Here is a 20,977-nt window from a genome sequence, read left to right as displayed (position 1 = left end):
TTTTATAGCTTTCATTGTGGACTGGAGAGAGAACTTGGTTCCTTCTTTCTATTTAAAGGAAAATTTTAATATAAATGAATAGCAAGGGAGTCATTTTAATAGAGAATGAAAGCAATCTGTATGTGAGTGGGAAGGATAGATGAGGGAGTTGGGTGGAGATGCTGGTCACCTACGAATTCTCTGGCCTTTACCTCTGGAGTCATTTACCCCTGGGAGGGGTGGAATCAGAGGTCACTAAAGTTCCCTGGTCAGATAAATAAGGGCATCTGTCTCCTGCGAGGCCCTTCCCTTCCCTCCCTCCCTCCCTCCCTCCCTCCCTCCCTTCGTTCCTTCATTCCTTCCATATTTCCATCCTTTTAAAAAATTTTTTACTTTTATTAGTATATGTTTGCAGAACATAATCATTATATTCATCATGGGGAGTTGGTATATGACACATATTAATTCTTTTCACTTCCCTTCCCCCTCTCCTCCCTCTCCATCCCTTCAACTCTTAGTCCCTTTCCCATTTGCAAAAGAGTTATCTCCATGTTTTCTATTATCTATCTTTTACTTTACTCTTCATCTATACTTTGGTCTCTTTCTATCTCCAGTCTCCCCCCGCCACACACACACACAGATTTGGAAATGTATCTCTTTGCCACCTTTCAGGCCCCACCTCCTTCCTCAATGAGTCACCTCAGCCTGCTTAAATGGTGTCACTTGGGCGATCAAAAAACCTGACTCATCTTTGCCCAGGCCTCCTCTCCAGCCTTCTGGAGGCTGGCTACCTCTAGACACAGACTGGGCGGGGAGGTGACCATTGGTGTGAGTACACACATTCATGTTCGAAGACAACCAAGTTAGGGGATTAGCTCAGGACCTCACTCATTTCCCCTGGTTCTTTGATGGGATCCCCAAAGGCGGCCTTTGGAGAGTCTTGGTCAGATTTGTCTTGGAAAGTTGGGTTCTTCTTCGCTTTAGAGGAGATGACTAAAAACAGGGGCTGCCTCAGGTACCAAAGGTATCCCAGATATCTATTAATCACAGGCTTTGAGGGTCGTACTTAGAAAAGAGAGGGGAGCTTTGGACACTTAGCAGTTTTTATTCACTGGGCACAGTTTGCGTTGTTGTAGTTTGGGAGAGAGCAAGAAGTGTTAAATCCATGATGCTAATTCACTTTCATTTGTTGATCTTTTTTCTTTCTGCTTACTCCATATGTAATGTTTCATGAACTGGTATTTTTCATAACAACAATAACAATAAAAGTGCCATTCATCTAATGTTTACTATGTGTAAGAAAGTATGCTGAATGCTTTGCATACACTGACTAAATTGATTCTTAATATAATTCCATTGGTTCTATTGGGATAGGAACTTTCATATTTATTTTAGAGCTGTGGAACATGGGGTTTAACAAGATTAAGTCACTCTTAAGACTCTAAGAGTTGCTTAGGATTCAAACTGAAGTTGAGTACAATGTAGCCTTTCTCTGCTACTTTTCCCTGGCCAAAGGGGATTTGATATTAGTGTCTTAGTAAATTAGTCTAACTCAGTAAACATGTGGAGGGCTCCACAAGGGCAAGTTCTTGGTTAGCACTGCAGGGGAGTGGCTGGAAAGCTGTATTAGTCAGGGGTCAGCTCACAGCCTGGATGAAGAGGCAAGAGCATTTGTATGGCTACTAAAGCCCAGAATCATGAATTAGGAAATGCATGGTAGAGGTTCCAGGGATCCACAGGTGTCTAAAGGTCATGGATCATATCACAGCTACTCTCTCCATAGTCATACAGACTGCTTTCACAAGCTTAGTAGTGCAGTGCCCAATTCTGTTCTGTAAGGACCCAAAGCCAAAGGGGGGGCGGGGATTTAGATCAGTGGTTCCAGGGCCTGCCTTGCAAGTGCAAGGTCCCGAGTTCAATCCCCAGTACCAAAAAAAAATAGCAAAGCCATGGGGATCCTGAGACATCTTATCTTTCAGAGATTCATTTTACAGATGGGAAGACTAAAGTTCAGAGACATTAGTATCCTAAATGCTTCTTCTCTGTACATCATAAAGCAGAAAAAGGAAACCAGCATCCCTTCCTTTTGATACTTTGCTTTCATACAGCTGATAATTGTTTGAAAATTCTGATTTGTGAGAACCAGACACTTGTTTAATAATTGGTACCTTTCTGATGTCTACAATTAGAAGCTTTTAGATTCAGTAGCATTTTAAACTGGAAAACTTGTGTAAAAGATACAGATTTCACATCTTCTGAAAGTGACTGAAATGCTTTACATTCCTAATAAATACTAACACTGCTAGCACATTGCAGGCATCGTACTATGCATATGGAGCATCAGTATTTAAAAAGGTGAAGTGAGTCTCCTAAAGTCATCTCACTTGAAGCATCAGTAGAGATCTTTACCTTTCATTCTATGTGCCTAGCAGCATCCAATAATCTACTCACCACTTTAATCATATTGAGGCTGCTCATGAAGGAACCATCTCGATGTACATCCATGGAGTCTCTGCTGCGGCGACACACTGTTGGCACTTGCCCAACTTTTCCATGGCACCCACCTTGGCTCTCTGGTTCTACCTTTTCTACTCAGTACCAAGTGGATGCAAATGGATACAGAGGGCCATCAGGGTTTTCTTTTCAAGCAATTCAAAACAAAACCCAAACCAGAAGTCTGCCTCAACAGGCAAAGCAGTTTTTGGATTCCAACAGAATTGGGCTTCCTGCCTTCTGTATCCTTTTATTGTTAAAATAGGAATAAAAATAGTCTCAGTGTGGTAGAACATTCTAAGGATTCAATGTGATATAAAATATCTAGCTCGGCACTATCCCTTAATGCATAGCCTATGTTCCCACAAGAAGAAGTAGCTGCGGGTCAGGGGCACTTGTGTGAGTCCAGAACTTCAAAGTGCACATGACACTTTCATATCCAATAACCTTTCACCACGGTCTGTGAGATTCAAGCCAGCGAGAGCTCACTACCATTCCAGTTAGAGCTGCTTTTGCTGTCCTTTTGCTGCCTATATTTCAATGACTATGCCCTCTTAGAATTCCTTAAGTATTTTTCAGAGCCTTTACTACTGCTATGTCCTCAGCCTGGAGTAGTCTTCACCTAACTCTCCATATGGCTCACTCCCTCACATCATTCAGGTCTCCCTTCAAACTTTCCTCCTCAGAAAGGCATTCCCTGATCCTCTTAACTAAGAAGACATCCACTGACTTCTAACCCCATCCCATATTTAATCTTTTTTTAAGTACATATTACTCTTTGAAATTATATTGAATATCTGTCACTTTATCATCATCTTCACTCTCAACTAGAATAAAAACTCCATGAGAAGAGCTAACTGGCATTGTATGAGGATTCACATCCTTTTAGAATGTGTCTGCTACATAGTAGGTACTCAGTAAGTGGGTGCTGAATGACTTAACTCATGGTTCATCATGAAATTCCAGAGCCTGACAAGGATAGCATTCTAATTCTATTTTACACATGAGGAAACTCAGGCCCTGGTAGGTGAAGAAACATCTCCAAAGCTTGCAGGTAACAGAGCTAAGACTGGAAAACTGAGCTACCAGGCTCAGATCCAAAGTTCTTTCTCCTTAATAGTTACAGTTTAGATCAAGACTGTCCCACAACAACCTCGTGTGCTAATAGATAGGATTTCTGAAAGAGGACTGAATCATGAGGGTGATACAGCCGACATGCTGTTAGAAGGTCCGAGGAGGTGGGTCACTGTGAGTGTGAACTGAAAGGGTAAGTCTCTTTACCTAGTTCCCCTCTTCATTGCCTGTTTCCTGGCCACGGTGATATGAGCAGCTTTCCTCCTCCCAGATGTTTCCACCACGCCATTCCCGTCTTGAAGCCAGTTGACCATTGATTGAAATGAAAACTTGAGCCAAAATAACTCTCTCCTCCTTTAAGTTGTAGGTGTCTGGTAATGTGTATCAGTGATGAGGAAAATGACTAAGACATCCATCAGCTGTATTTTTTACTATTCTTCCCTTTTACCTCCAAATCTACATGGACAAATAGATGTTATTTGGAATTCTATGTCTTAGAAGAAGCCATTGGAGATGGAGGTATGAGAAACAATTTCTCCAAGTGTCCGCCACCCAGGCAGGCATTACTAGAGTCCTGTGAATAAACAAGAGCCCTGGTCCTTTGCTGGGAGTAGGCAGTCCAGGATCTGTGTGCCAGACAACCCACTAGCTGCCAAAAGGAGGAAGGGACAGGCATCAAATTTGGAGTATGTGGGAAGAGGACAGGGAGAGGATTGCTCTATTGCTCTAGCCATCCCCAAGGCTCCAGAGAGCCAGGCAGCAGAAGTCTAATTATCCTTTCAGAGTAATTTCCGCTCTATAAAGAGGTGATGACTTACCTCATTGCCCTGAGCTTTCCATTTGCCTACCAGTGATGGCCAAGTCCTGCAGGGGAGGGAGCAACTCACTGACTTCTCAGTTCTCTAGAGAGAAAAGGAAGTCGGGCTTGGACTTGGGCTGTGTTTTGACTTATTTTTTACTTTGTGACTCACCTGTCCTCTGTGGACCTCGATTCTCTCATCTATTTAAAGAATTCATGGGCCTAGAGGAATTCTGGAGATTTGTTTGAGGGTACTTGGTATAGCAAAAGGCATGCACCACAGTATGTGTCAAGTATCAAGCTCCTTGCTGTGGGTCAGCCACTGTGCTTGATGTTCTACATATAGGATCTTCTAATCCTCACAGTACCCACAGTTTCGTGAGGTTCAGGTTATGATACTCATTTTGCAACTGAAGAAACAGAGATGAAACATCAATGAAAATCTTCAAACACATATAGTGAGTGCCCATTTTGAGATTAGAACTCAGAAATACTCATGTTCTTAATAATTTGTCCCCTTCAAGTGCATGGGGAGAATATTGTGCCCTGACAGCCTCAGAATCAGAGCTGGGGCTTTTAGAGACCATTGAAATGATTCTCCTATTTTCTGGATTCAAAAAATAATAAGAACAGAAAGAAAAGTGATTTAACTGAGGCCAGGCAGCAGGATAAAAACAGTGTCTGATTAGAACCAAATCAGACTAGTCTCCTGAACAAGAAAAAGGGTTAATGTGCAAACAATCTACAATACATCATTGCTATCCAGTCAAGAAGAGGGCAGGCCACCTGTTTGTCTGCAGGGCATAGGTTGCTAGGAAAAGTAACCTTCCTAACTTCCTTCTGGACCACAATATTCCTGTAGTGTAGCACTTAGTGTCAGCACCTACTGTGTATTCAAAATACACAGATAAATGAATGAGTGAATTTCCAGACCAGACTCACTCCTCTTGCTATTCATGGTACCTTCCCCCAGTGGCACTTTTGCTCACACTTGCTTGCTTGTCTGATAGGTTCTTTCTGTCCTCCAAACTCAATCCTTAGGTCCCAGCTTAAGACTCATGCTTATTCTTACTACCTTTCCTTTCTTATATTCTGGTATATGGAGGCATTATTAACTTATAAACTTGAACATGTTTCACAACTTTTAAAAACATCAGTTTCCTCATGTATATAGCAGGGAGAGATAGTAACAAAGTTTCCAGCATTGCTGTGAAGATCAATGATGTCAGATGCATTTCTTGAGGCACATATTTCACATTTACCACATGATGCTGGTGCCATGCTCAACCTGTTGATCATTTCACCCAGTTATACTGCTGTAGAAATTTCAGGATGCTCCACTCACACTTCTAGAGCTTTAATTCCCACTGAATGTGCTCTTTAAACATGACCAGTCAACAGCTTGTGAGGGGGTGTTGGTGAACGTGTACATACTAGAGAACCATCATTTGGGAAACCCTGGTTTAGAAAGGGATTACCAGCACCCTGGCCCAAATGCATGATACTTTACACTTTACAAAGTACATTTTTTTTCTTTCTGCATTTTGATCCTCATTTAACAATACTTCTGAGCAGTTGATGATACAGGTGAGAAAAGTTGAGGATCGGCAATGGGACTTGACTTGACATAGCCAAAGTGGAAGATGTGGAATTACATGAAGGATATGTGGTCCAGACCGAGCTCTAACTCCCTGTCAAATGAGCTTTCTGCAGCACCTGCATACACGTAATAAGAAGATGGTTACAGAGCCAAGAAAGAAGTGCTTCCATTAAAGAAATGCTGGGGAAAAGGCAAAAGTCAGGACTCTCAAAGACAGAGGTAATCTTGAGGGTTGCTCCCTACACACATGCCTCATTCCAAACATAGGAAGAGAATCTATTTCTGCCTTTGAACATATGTTGATATAATGCTACTAGAATAGGAAAGGAACCAGCACATACCTCATGGCAGAAACAAGGCCATTAACTAGAACCAGAGTTGGATGCCTGATATACCATACTTGGACACACCCTACCTTTGGATTTTTGGTAAAACAGTGTGAGTGTTCTTGTTTAAATCAGTTTGAGTTGAGATTATTGCTACTAGATCCACAGGCTACCTGACTCCTCCTGCGGCTCATACATGCAGAATGTGCCCCAGGGAAGTTTTCACTTAGGATATTACAGAGTACAAAGCAGGAAATCAGAAGTTATTAGTCATATAAATAAAAAAGATAAAATGTCTAATAAGATTTTTTGACATTTTTGATAATTTATCCCAATGGTTCTCAAACTTGACTAAGGGTTAGAATCACTTGGGTCAGTCTTGCTGAAGAGAAGATTGTGGGATCAACTTTTGGAATTACTGATCCAACAATTCTGTCCGGGCTTGAAGAGTTTAAATTTCAAACAAGGTCTTAGGTAATGTTGCTGCTGATCTGGGTACACATTTTGAGAAGAAAAGATTCAGAATATTACATAACTCCCCCCACACCAATTTGTATATAAATATAATTTATCATTTTTATTTTTTATATCTGATCCTTTTCTATATTCACTTACTTTAAATTTTTTTATTCCTATTTTAATTTTAATTTTTATTGGTATATGTTTGTATTAAAAGATAGTAATTATTGTCATTATTAGTGTGTCATTGTCACCAAACAGATTTTAAAAATTCTTTCTATATCCATCATCTCATTTAATGTTCATATAAGAGTAATCATTATTACGTGTAGAAAGAAGAGGAGGCCTAAGAGACTCAGAAAAGAAGTAAAATTGAAAGTTGACATCCATTGTACACATTTGGAAACTGCATCTGAATGACTTGTCCCTGTTTTACAGCAAGTAAACTCCTTGGCTAGTATGGACCAACGTATATCTGCCACTAAATTCTATAATTTCTCTTGCTTTTCAGTGAATTATTATAGGTATAAGTATGGATAAGAAATGTAACATTTAGAACATCTAGGGCTATCTCACCTTCCAGAAACATCTTGCTCCAGAAATATTGCATATACATTAAAGACTTGTTTTTTTGGTTTGTTTTTGGTACCGGGGATCGAACTTGGGTCCTTGTGCTTGCAAGGCAGGCAGCGGAACCACTGAGCTAAATCCCCGGCAATTGCATATACATTAATAACCCATGAAGCATCTTCATTCACAGAAAAAGCAAAGACTCCACAAGTAAAGCAAAACAAACAAACAAGCAAAAAGGTGTAAGGATAGCTATCATAAAGATGTAGCAGACTGTTTCATGATCTTACCTAAGCGCTATTACCATTGATGATACAGTTCTAATAAACTTGACTTTCCGATTACTGAGTCCATCAAATAATTCAGAGATGATTTTAATGGCAGTTGTAAGACATATTAAACGGTAGTGTAGTAGCAAAGGAAGACATAAGACAATCAAAAGTAGATAAAGAAACTCAAATTTGTGCTTGCAAAAATTTTAAACACTCTGACCTGGAGATTTTGATCAAAAGGAAAGAGCAATAACAATGAAAATAAGCCTGCCTACCTCTCTCAGCAGTCCAAATGCATTTGGTCAGTAATATAGTTGACTCAGCTTCCTGGGATGGCATGGTGTAGAAAAGGAAGCATGGTGATCCTCGGTAGACAATTGAATCTCTCTGACTTTTCACTTCCTCTACTTTACAATGGAAATTCTCAACACCTTCCTTGCAGAATTGTGGGAACTGGCAATATGATATAATAGGCCCTAACAGTCTCTGGTCGTAAGTAGACTCCGCATAATAGGGAGTTCTTGTGATTTTGACAACAATTAGTTTACATGAGGTGAGAAGGCTCACATGAGATGGTTACCAGGTTGGCTTAGGTAGACATGAGCGCTTATGTTTTAAGCATACTTTTGAATCAGATATTATTTTCTAAAGTTAAAACTTGTTAAACCAAGTAGTTCATGGGTCTGACTTCACAAATTATTACTTTACTGTTTCAAAAGCCTTCTGTAACTAGAACCACCCCTGTACAAGGCAGACAAAGAATCACAACTGAATCCCAGGAGGAAAACATTCCCTCTGGGGCTACAGATGCACAGAACACATGTCATGGCCAGTGCCATTTGGATTATTAACAAGGAGAGAAAAGCCCACATGTTAAGAAAAATCACATAGTAGCAAAGCTTGGATGCATAGATTTGGACTAAGATCTGTCTTCCTTTAAAAGCCTATTATGGGGATGTTCTTTCCCCATTTCATTGACAGCATATTTTTTTGTGTGTTTGATTTTTTTTATTAAGTTTATCGGTACATTTTAGGTATACATGATGATCACATTCGTCATAGAGAATTTGTTCCTATACATGATATAACTTGGTTCTTTTTTTTTCCCATTCCCCTTTCCTTCCTTCAACCCCTCCATCCCTCCTTTTTAATATGGGTTGGACTTCCTGGAGAAAGGAAAAGTGATTCATAGTGGAAGAAATATTAGGGGCTTCTGTCTCTGAGTAGCTTCAACATGTGTCTGAGTACCTCACCAGAATAGAAAAATTTTCTTTTTCTATTTTGTTGTAGACTTACCTAGTCGGTGCTATGTGAAATGTAACTAGATTCACTGGAAGGCAAGAAAGTTGCTGTAACACAGTACTTCACTAGTTGAGCCATAGATCATAACCAGCATGGATGAAAATGTTTCCATGGGAAAATGTGGTCAGAGTTCCCTTCTGTGTTGTGGTGCCAGAAACACCTTTCCTTTGGAGGCTTTCGCTGATTTCTGGGAGGCAGCACGGTATAATGGAAAGAGCTCCATATTTACAGCAAGACATGAGTTTCTGTCCAGTTTTCCTGCTTTATGAGTTAAGTGACCCTTAAACTCTCTGAGTCTCAGTTTCCTTATCTGGCTTGTGTGAAATAGGATTGAAAATTCCTATTCTCTTGAGATTTTGTGACATGAAAGGAAAAATAATGTTGCAGAAGCAGTCTGAAAAATTTAAGGTTTCTTGTATAATTTTGAAGAGTTCTTAGTGATTCTCTGATTTGCCAGAGGTAAGCTCCTCTATACAATATCTATAAGGAAAGTGTCATTCACGTCTCACTGTTATATAGCTAAAGTTCTCATTTTTGCCTGTAGATAAGTATCTGTTTTTCTCTGTAAGCTGATGAGGATCTCTGATCTAAGAGCTTCAGCTTCCAAAACACATAAGCTCCAAGAAAAGAATGAAAATGGAAGAATGATTGAAAAATATGCATACAATATGCAGTGTAGATCATGTTCTTTCTTGGACCATATGCCCCCCATCCAGTCTGGGAGCTTTTGTACCATAGTGGGTTCTACTCTCTGTGACCAGTTTAGTAAGCTAGTAAATCAAGCATCACGTCTAAAAGCTATTCACTTTTCTAACACTGCTACTTGTATTTGAGTGATGGTGGTAAACCAGAGCAATAGCCATAGGATAAATATTAAAGAAAGCTTCCTTCATTCCACAGTAGTGGCAGAAGGATGTACTAAGAATTCACAATGTGCCTCACCATTACTTTGTCTTCTCACTGGAACCTAAATAAAGCTCCTACCATAAGGAGCCTACTGAAAGGTCTTCAGTGATTTTCTATGGGTCTCAGAAAAGGATTGAAGTGTTTTAGAGTTGCATTTGATAAAGTAGTCCTACCAACATTCCATACCCACTGTCCAAACCATCCCCCCTAGAGATTCAATCCCAAAGTTCAGAGTTTCATATTTCTATGCTTTTTCCTATGTGGTTGCCTCAACTTAGTGAGTCATTTTACATCTTCCCCTTGCCTGTTCCCAGCATAGTCACTATTATTCACATTCTACTCATTGCAAGGCCTACCTCAAGAGCCATCTTTCTTATGAAGACCCTCTTGATCCAAACACCTCTCCAGAGTACTTGCCATTCATTTTTGTGTAATTTAAAGGTGATTCTTATTATTTGGTGTTGATTTCATTCACAATAAGACATTAGAGGGTACAGCTTCTCACACATGCACTCAACACCACCTACACATATGTGTGCTAAATCATGGAATCTCTAAAAGCCCATAACTCTTATTCCACAGGGTTGGTGTGAATGGGAAATGTGATGAGATAAATTAAATTTTAATTTCAGAAATATAATCAATTGGTCATTGTGATCTTTAGTATGACTCCCTAGTATGCTTAAAAATGTGTTTTGTTTTTTTTTTTGGTGAGCTCAGTCAGATATGTACATCTTAGATGCTCAAATCCAATTGTCATCTAAAGCAAGTAATTGTCTCATGATACAAAGATTGATGGGATAGAAAAGAGAACCCAGAAATACATCCACATGCTTAAGGTCAATTAATTTTTTATAAAATTGTCAAGAATAGACAGTGGAGTGTTGAGTAAACTGGATATGCTCATTCAAAAGATTGAAAGTAGACCCATATATCATTCTATATACAAAAGAATGTACATCATTCTATATACAAAAAGTAGACCCATATATCATTCTATATCAAAGTTGATGAAAGACATAAATGTAATATCCCAAACCATAAAACTAAGAGAAGAAAACATAGCAGGAAATGTTCCATAGCACTGGTATAGACTTTCTAGGTAAAAATGTGGGCAAAAATAGACAAAATTAAGTTGCACTAAACTATTACAAGCGTTTACATACCCAAGGGAAATAACACAGCAAAGAGACAATCTATAGAATGCAAGATTTTATAAGCAAAACTATGCATCGAATAAAGGCTCAGTATCCAATATATATAGAAAACTCAAACAACTCAATAGAAAGAAAACGACTCAATTAAAAATGGACAAAGAATCTAAATAAGCATTTCCCAAAAGAAGACAATAAGATGGTCAACAAGTCCAAGAAAAAATGTTCAAAATCACTAGTCATCAAGGGAATGAATATTACAACTACAGTAAGTTTTCACTTCACATAGTTAGAATGACTATTATCAAAAGGAAAAAAGATAGCAAGTGTTGGAGAGGATGTTGTTAGGAATACATTTTTAGTGGTGCTATGTTTTAGATTTAAACTGTCTGCCAAAAGTCTTATGTATTCAGAGGTAGGGCTTTTGGAAACTGAATGGATCATGGGAGTCTTATACTCATTAGTGAATTAATTCATAATAAATTCATACCTGAATGTGATGTTGAAGGGGGGGTGATCAGAACAGGCAGTTCATTGGAGGCATGACCTTAAGGGTATATTCTGTCCCCAGCTCCTCTCCTGTCTCTTTATTTCCTTTACTTACCATGAGGTAAACACCTTTCCTCCACCAGGTCCTTCTACTATGCCATTTCTGTCCGGACCCAACCAATCATGGAGTAAAAGCATAGAAATTATGACCCAAAATAAATCTCTCCTCCTTTAAATTGAGAGTTTTGGATATTTGATCCCACTGACAAGGAAGTGACTAATACAGAAATTTGATACTGGGACAGGGGCCATTGCTATGTCTGTACCTCAATATGTGGTTTAGAAGATTTTGGAGCTGGTTTGTGGGAAGAGATTGGAAAGATGTGGAGATGCCAGCTAGAGAATTCTTAGAATACTGTAAGCTGATCTTGACTGATGGTTCTGCTTGGAATTCAGAAAACCAGAATGCTGACAGGAGTGTGGGCAATAAAGGCTGGAATCAAAAGTTTCAGTTCAAAATTAGGAAAATACTGGAAACCGGACTAGAGATCAGGTATGTTTCATTATAGCAAAGAATTTGCCTATATTTTTCCCATGTCCTTAGACTTTGTGTGAGACTGAATTTAAAGGTGGTAGGCTAATGAATCTGTTACAGGACATGTCAAGTTACCCAATGTGGGTAACTGTGAAAAGTTTGGAGCTCCATCAGAAAGGATGTACCTGCAAATCTGGGGCTATGTAGAGCACGGCTGCTGAAAAACTTAGCATTAAACCTGAGCTAAGTACTATGTATCAGGCCAATAGGAAAGATGCCTTAAGGGTATCTCAGGAAATAGCCAGCCTCCATCCATTACAAGTTCAAGGGTGAAAAGGATAAACTACTTTAAAAGACTTTCTTTGAAAAGAGGACCCCAGGAAACACTGCTCTTTCAGGAACACTCTGAATTTAGCCATCTAGGTACTCAGAGCCCACTGCAGCCATTATTCAAGAGAACCAGGCTATTATTTGAGCCGATGGCAAACCATGGCATCATCTGCAGTGCTGGTTACAGGCATGTAGAATGCAAGAGTTACAGAGTCATAGACACTTCCACCCAGGTTTCAGAAGAAGACTTGATAAGCCAGGCAAAAATGTGAAACATGGTCAGAGTCTCTGCCAGGAGTCCCAGAGAAGTTGACGCTTGAAGCTGTGGGAGAGAAAATGAAGGTGTAGTGGAGACCCTGTGAGATTGGAGATTCTCAGAATGTGAAATGTCTGCTAAAGAAAATGACAGACAGTGAGTGGAGTCAGCCCAAGAGAAAGGCCATATAGGCTACAACCAGCAAAACTATAGGGGCAAGGCTGCCCAATCCTCTTGGAGCTCACATCTCACCATAACCTACCCCAGGTGCTGGGCATGAAGCTACAGTATGTTTTTCTTTTGTTTATTGTTTTTGTATTTTGCTAAAGGTCTTAATTTTTGGCTGCTGGATTTCAGTCTTGTTTTGGTTCAATTCTTTCATATTCCCCTATTCCTCCCTTTTGGAAAGGGGATGCTTACTCTGTATCACTGTATATTGGAAGTACTTCACTTTCTTTTTAATTTTCATAGAAGCTCATATTGAAGAGTTTATCTTTAGTCTCAGAGTAGACTTTGCACTTGGACATTTCACAATGCAGGAACTGTTAAGACTTTGGCAACCCTTAGAAATGGACTACATGCACGTTGCAAAATGAGATGGATATGAGCCTTTGGAGGAGAGGGACACAATTTAATGGTTTAAATATAAATGTCTCTCATAAGTCCTGTTTTTTTCAGAGATGCAGCTTTTGGAAGATGATTGGATCACAGGGCTTTATACTCATGAATGAATTAATCCACTACTGGATTCATAGCGGAATGTGATGTTAGGAGATAGGGCCTGCTGAAAATACAGTCACTGGGGGCATGACTTATATTCTTTTTTTTTGTTTTTTTAAATTTTATTTTATTGGTACATTTTAGGTATACAATATAATGACATTCATCATTGGAAATTTGCACCTTTACATAATCTCTCTTGGTTCTTATTTTTCCCCCTTTCCTTTCCCTCCTTATTTACAAAGACTTTGTTTCCATTTTTTCATTTTCTCATATTTAATTCCATTAATGGATATATTCTTGTTTCCAGCTCCTCTGCTCTCTCTGCTTCCTGGCTACCAAGAATGAGAAATTTTCCTCTACCTGGCCCATTTCTTCACAATGCCATTTTGTGCCTGGAGCCAACCAATCATGGACTGAAGCACTGAAAACATGATGCAAAACAAATCTCTTCTCCTTAAAGGTGAAGGGTCAGTATTTCACTCCAGCAACAGAAAATTAACTAATGATAATATAAATAATATAAATATAAAATTAACTAACGATAATAAAAATTAGTATAGCTATTACAGAAAAAAGTATGGAAGTTCCTCAGAAATTTAAAAATAGAACTACTACATGATCCAGCAATCGCACCACTGGGTACAAATCCAAAGGACATGAAATCTATATGTGAAAGAGATAAGTACACTTCCATGTTCATTGCATCTTTATTTACAATAAGGATATATAATAAACCTAAGTGCCCATCAACTGATGAATGGATAAAGAAAATTTGGTGTACATATACACAATGGAATACTTACAAAGTTTTAGAAAGATGGAAATCCTGTCATTTGTAATAACATGAATGAACTTGGAGGATATTATGTTAAGTAAAATAAGCCAGACACAGAAAGACAAATACCACATGATCTCAGTTATATGTAGAATCTAAAAAAGTCACATTCATAGAAAGAAACTAAAATAGTAGCTAGCAGAGTCTGGGGGTTGGAAAGGTCTAAGAAGATGTTGGTCAAAATACATGACATTTCAGCCAGACAGGAGGAATAAGTGTGAGAGAGTTATTGTATATCATGGTGTTTATTGCTCATAAAAATATATCATAGACTTGAAAATTGCTAAGACCAGATTTTAAGTATTCCTCGACAGACACACACACACACACACACACACACACACACACACAATTTGAAGTATCAGTATGCTATACAGTTTTATTTAGTCTTTCCAGAATATATGTTAATATTAAAATATCATGGTGTACAATATATATAATTTTTACTTGTCAGTTAAAATAAGTAAAACATAAAACACCTGATGACTGACTGAATGAATGAAAAATCAAACAACAATTGAGAAACAGGACTTTAAAAAAATTATTTAATTAAAAAATTTAAAAAATTTTATTTTAAGACTCTTTTCAATATAAGGGTACTAAACTAAACTAAGATTCTCCTGATATGTCTTTATTTTTATTTATTTATTTATTTTGAGACAGGGTCTCGCTATGTAGTTCAGGGTGGCCTTGAACTCACTGTGTAGCCCAGGCTGGCCTTGAACTCGTGGAGATCCTCCTGCCTCAGTCCCCCAGATTACTGGGATTACTGGTGTGCACCACCATGCCTGGCTTCATTCTTCTTTTGATGACACCTAATTTTTCCCCTCATATCACTTATCACAGTATGAACTGCCTGTGAATGTCTGCTGAGTTAATATCAGTCAGCTCCACTTGACAAGTACTAAATGGTGGGGTCTGTTTGTCATATTTGTTAACTACCAGCACCTAGGACAGAGCATGACATTCACAAACACACATATATATATATTTACTAAATGAATAAAACACATGGACACTTTCATTTTATTCAAGCAAACATAAAATCCTGCTTAGATGAAAGGAGAAGTCAAAGTACAGACTAATTCGGTAACTGTAACTAATGTGAGGAAGGAATCTTTCTTGCCCCATCTCATTCTTTACTCTGGGTTTGGGCATGATCTACATTCTCATTGTCTCTTCCACTCCCCATGCCATGGAAACACTTACCATCAGTCCTGGATTTGTCTGTGTTGTTGTCTGGTAGGCTACAGACTGTCATTCCCAAAACATAATCACCTTTTGTTTGTGTTTATACTCTAAATGCAGAGCTGTGGGTACTGAAACAATGACAGAAATTGTAAAATTCTATTTGATAAGTGATCAAAATACCCTCTGCTTGATGGTGTTCATAGATATTTTTCCTTCATTTGTCCTTGCTGCTCACAAAAATTTCTCCACGTTTAGATAATGGTGGAACAAAGAATTGTGACTTGTTTTGCAATTTATACTAATAAATTTTCATATTCATTTGGCAGTTCTATCGTATTTCCGAAAATTGCAGATTTTCCCTCCACCTACAGACTCTCTAAGAGACAGAGTGGCATGTATAATGATGCATAATGTACACTGTGAGGCGGGGACATTGGGAACTGTAACCATATGGGAAACCCTTGGGAGGTGAATAATGGATCTTTAGTGCAAGCTGATTGACCTTGAGTTTCCAAAGCCAGAAAATCTGAGAGCTTCTTGGAGAAAAGTTTTAACATGGTCTTGGTTTTGGAGAGTGTACACTCTTAGAACTGTGAATATCAGAGAACTCCATTGACTACCACAAAATCAAAAGAACTGGGGAAGGGCCAGGGATTTAGCTCAGTGGTTCTGCCACCTGCTTTGCAAGCACAAGGTCCAGAGCTCGATCCCTGGTACAAAAAAAAAAAAAAGAAAAGAAAAGAAAAGAAAGAAGGACGGAAAGAACTGGGACAGAAGCCCAATAGGAATAGGAGACTTAACACTCAATCAAAAAACTCAAACTTCAAGAGGTAAGTATTGAGGGGTCTACAGTAATGATTTGAACCAGAGGGCCAGGTGGGATTGGAAGAGAGGAGACACTCTAGAGTGTTATTTTACATAGTGATCACCACAACCTCTCTAGGTTGCTGTGGTTTTACAGAAGATGGAAGTGGGGCTCAGAGAAGTTTAATACTTTGCCTAAGGTCACACTGCGGCTAAGTGTCCATGTCACATTTGAATCCAGATCCTCATGCCTCCAAATTCAGGGTTGAACCCACTATAAAACTATCTGTGGTATTTGATTTGTGTCTTCTCATACTTCTTTAGGTTTCTGGGGTATGCATCCTAAGTTTCTTTGCTCATTAGGGCTCAAAGTGAAAACTCTTCATGTTTCTCTAAGGAGAGGTAACTAAAGATACATTCCACTCTTTATTAATTAAAAAGTGCATATTCTTTTGCCTCTGATTATACCTGAAATTGAGATGTATCCAAAAAATGATGATGTGCAATGTCCATGATCCAGGCAGCTAGTGTCACTCTGTGCTCGAGTGAACTTGGCTTTTGCTTCTGGTGGTCTGATTGGGTAAGTACTGAAGGCATTGTAAATGTCTTAACATGGAGTATGGTGATAGTTACACAATTCTGTGAATGTGCTAAAAGCTACTGAACACCTGAAAAAGGTGAATTCTACAGTGTGTACGTGATATCTAAGCAAAGCTGTTTTTGAAAAATGAGAAAAAAAGGCAGCCAACCCTCTGGCTGGCAGAGAGGACAATAGCATGTAAGAAAAACACAAAATATCATAACTCAAAAAGAGATTTAAAAAATGCAGATGCAGAAAGTGAAGTATTATGACTGTTTGAACATTTATTTTGCTTTTATATCAGAAGACTGATATAAAAATATAATCAGAATACATGAGCTCTTTCAATCAGTATAAATTTGAAAAAAGCAGTTGATAAGAAAGCATTGGCTTATAGTTCAGTTGTCGGCATTTTCTTTGCTTTCTTAATGGCATCTAAAATAAAGTGGCGCTTAAAATGAATGGCATCTCAATGTCATAAAATATAGTATAAGAGAGTTAATTAGATGAGGCTTACTTTTTTCAATGTCTAGCCGTAAAACACCAGGTATTCCTGAGCTTTCATATGTCTCTAGTGGATTTATTTCTAAGGATACTGACTCTGAGAAGTCTTAGTTCTAATTTAAATTTTATTCATGTCTGGTGGGAAATTCACCATTCATTAGAACCTGCATCAGATCACAGGCTTGAAAAATAAGGAAAAGATCACAGCTGTCTGAATTTCTCTTCCACTGAAAGAAACATGCTAGAGAAGAGAAGAATGAAGTTTTCTCTCTATTAACTGTGGGTTTTCATTTCTTAATCCCTTTTGGATCTCAGACCCCCAGAGACATAAGGATGAATGGAATAATACATTAAGAAGGAAAGCCCTGGGCCAGTAGTCCAAATGTGTGTACCATGGCAGCCAGTTACTTGTGCATTAGCTTTGGGCCCTCATGAGTCATTTGTGACCAGGGACCATTTTACGGGCAGGTGCTTCTGGATGATCTGTGTGTAGGGCCCCAGCCAGACCATGTACAGTCAGGGAGCAGGCAGAGACAGGACTTCCAGAAAAAGAAACACAGTGGAAGAAGAAAGTGGCTGCTTATAAGTTCCATCAGAGAAGTGAATGCTTAAAGTAATTTGAAAATTCCTTTTAGTTGCTAGTTTTCATAAAACATGGTTTTAGTCTAAAATACAAAGACCTAGATTTATTTCATCAGTTTTGAAAATAAGCGAGAAATTGGAAATGCCCAACTGTCCATTGCTGGAAAAATGATTGATAACATCTGAGGTAGCCATTTGATAAAACAGTATCTATGTACACTAAAACATTTACAAAAGACATCTGGTACTATGAGGAAAAGACTGAATTCAATATTTAATGAGCAAAGTAGAAAAACTGTATATATAATGTCACACACAGGTGCACGCACACACACACACACACACATATATATGTTCTCTACTATATGAGCAATTGGCATTGACTGTGAAGGAAATATTCTAAAATTATGATCATCTTAGGCTTGCATAATTCATATTTCTTCATTCTCATTCTATGACAAATGCACACTATTATTTTCTATCATATAAATTAACTTTATATCATTTAAACACTTTCTTATAATAAAAGATAGAATACATTTATTATAGAAAATTTAGGAAAAATGTAAATGCCATACTTAACATTAAATAAAACTGGAAGTAGGAGAACATTTTGGAATGTACTGATGAAGCCATTTTTGTTTGAATACAAACAACATAGACAACATACAGACATATACACACACCCATACCAGGAAGGAGGATCTTAATTCTATGAGCCCCTGTGAAGTCTACCTAGATTAAAATTCTCCTTTCTGAGAACTGGTTACCACATCCATAGCACTTGTCTCTTTTAGTCATGTTTTTCCTAGGTAACTCTATTCATTAATCATAGTTGATTGGTCAGATGTTGAAAACTCAACCCAAGATAGCCCAATCACATTTTTGCCCCCAGAAATTAGAGCTGGTAGTATTGAAGTACTGGGAAGATAGGCAGCTGGATTGAAATACCGCATTCAGGAAGTAACTACACCAGAGACGATAGAAATAGATAGAGAAAGAAGGCAAGAGGTGATGGATGGGAATCTGGAAGATCAAGAGAATAGTACATGTAGTTCCTAATAATTCCCTACTTCCTGTGGCTTCTTAATTTATGAGGCTTTTCCTTTTGCTCTCAAGAAAAGACAATTACTCCCTAAAATGAGAAGTGCTTTAATTAAGACATCCCATATTGTATTTTATAACCAGTTTTCTTCAATAGCAATATTAAATGGTTTTATTTGCAAATACTGTCAAATACTGTCATGAACACCCCAACATGTAAACTTTTTATGAAGAATTTTTCTTAAAATATATCCTTTGATGCATATTGCTAATTTGGCTTCAAAAAAGCTTTAAAAATTTACAGTAGTGCTGGTTGTGGTGGCATATGGTGGTAATCCCAGCACTCAGGAGGCTGAAGCAGGAGGACTGCCATGAGTTCAAGGCCAGCCTAGGCTACATAATGAGTTCAAGACCAGCCTGAACTACATAGCAAGACCCTGGTTCAAAAGAAAAGTTACATTAGTACCAATAAACTATCATAGGATTTTTATAAACATTGCTACATATTTTATAAAGTAAAAATGTAACAAAATGTTTGTTAATGATTTACAAAATCCTCCAAAATCCACCATCTATAAAAAGCCTAATAAATCCTATCACTTCAACTGCTTACACTGTTTTAAAATCAGGTGAGTTTGTGCTAATATGTTTAATACTTTTGGTCAAAGAACATTGCAAACGTGTTTAATGTTAATTTTAAAAGCACTCAAAACATTAGTAAGAGCAATTAAGCAAGAAAAATAAATAAAAGGAATATGTATAAGAAGAGACATGACATAATCCTCTGCAAAGAAGACCCAAAAAATTCCACCAAAAGACTCTTAATTTCCACCAAAGACTCCTAGAATTAATAATCAAATAAAGCAATGTAGCAGGATACAAAATCAACACCAGAAATCAATAGCATTCTTGTATATCAATAGTAATGAACTTGGCTAGGGATTTAGCTCAGTGGTTCTGCCACCTGCCTTGCAAGCGTAAGGATCCAAGTTTGATCCCTGGTACCAAAAAAATAAAAAATTGTAATGAATTTATTGAGAAAGAAATTAGGAAAAAAAATATCACTCACAATAGTACCAAGAAAAATTAAATACTCAGAAATTAACCCAACCAAGGAAGTGAAAGACCTGTATAGTGAAAAATTACACTATTCTGAAAAAAAGGGACATTGACAAGGACATCAGAAAATAGAAAGATATCCCCTGCTCCTGGAAAGGCAGAATCAATGTTGTCAAAAGATCGTACTTTTAAAACTGATATGCAGATTTAATGCAACCCCAAACAAAATACCAACAGCATTCTTCACAGAACTAAAGAAAACAATCCGAAAACTTATATAGAAAAAGAAAAGACTCAGAATACCAAGAGCAATCCTGAGTAACAAGAGTAAAGCAAGAGGCATCACAACCTTGGATTTGGAGTTATATTATAAAGCTACAGTGATAGAACAATATGGTACTGCCACAAAAAGAGACACGTGGAACCATGGAACAGAACAAAGGATGCAAAAACAACCGCAAGCACATTCAAATACTTCATCTTTGACAAGTGCCCCCAAAATCATACACTGGAGGAAAAAGAGCCTCTTTAATGACTGGTGCTAGGAACTGGCTATCCACATGCAGAAGATCAAATCTAGACACATATCTTTCACTGTGTAATAAAGAAAAATCAAAATAGATCAAAGATCTTAGTATTAAAATAAAAATACCTAATCTGCAGGAAGATAAAGTAGGTAAAACTCTTGAAGTCATAGACATAGGCAAGGACTTTCTGAACAGAACCTTGGTTCCACAACAAATAGTACCAAGAATCAACAAATAGAATTATGTCAAATTAAAAAGCTTTTGCACAGCAAAGGAAACCACCAAAAGAGTGAAGAGACAACCTACAGAATGGGAAAAAAAATTGCCAGTTGTTTCTCAGACAGAGGAATATTATCTAGAATATGTAAAGAACTCAAAAATTAGACTGGCCCCCATGATAAATGACCCAATCAAACAATGGGCAAGTGAAATGAATAGATACTTCTCAGAAGAAAGTACAAATGGTCAATAAATACATGAAGAAATGTTCAACATCTATGGCCATTAGAGAAACGTAAAATTCAAACTACACTGAAATTCCACCTTTTCCTAAAAAGAATGATCACTATCAAGAAATCAAATAA

At 37.9% G+C, this 20,977-nt stretch overlaps 1 protein-coding gene across 11 annotated transcripts in view; it reads right to left on the bottom strand.

Annotated features, from left to right (window-relative positions):
• Nucleotides 1-20,977, bottom strand: part of Astn2 (astrotactin 2) — a 908,742-nt gene that overhangs the window by 65,912 nt on the left and 821,853 nt on the right. The window lies entirely within an intron of this gene.

Source organism: Heterocephalus glaber, unplaced genomic scaffold, assembly GCF_053883595.1.
Source record: "Heterocephalus glaber isolate CG9 unplaced genomic scaffold, H.glaber_assembly_v1.0 deba00001479, whole genome shotgun sequence".
Lineage (NCBI taxonomy): Eukaryota > Metazoa > Chordata > Mammalia > Rodentia > Bathyergidae > Heterocephalus > Heterocephalus glaber.
Note: the sequence above shows the minus strand (reverse complement) of the source record. Positions and strands in the feature narration are given on the sequence as shown.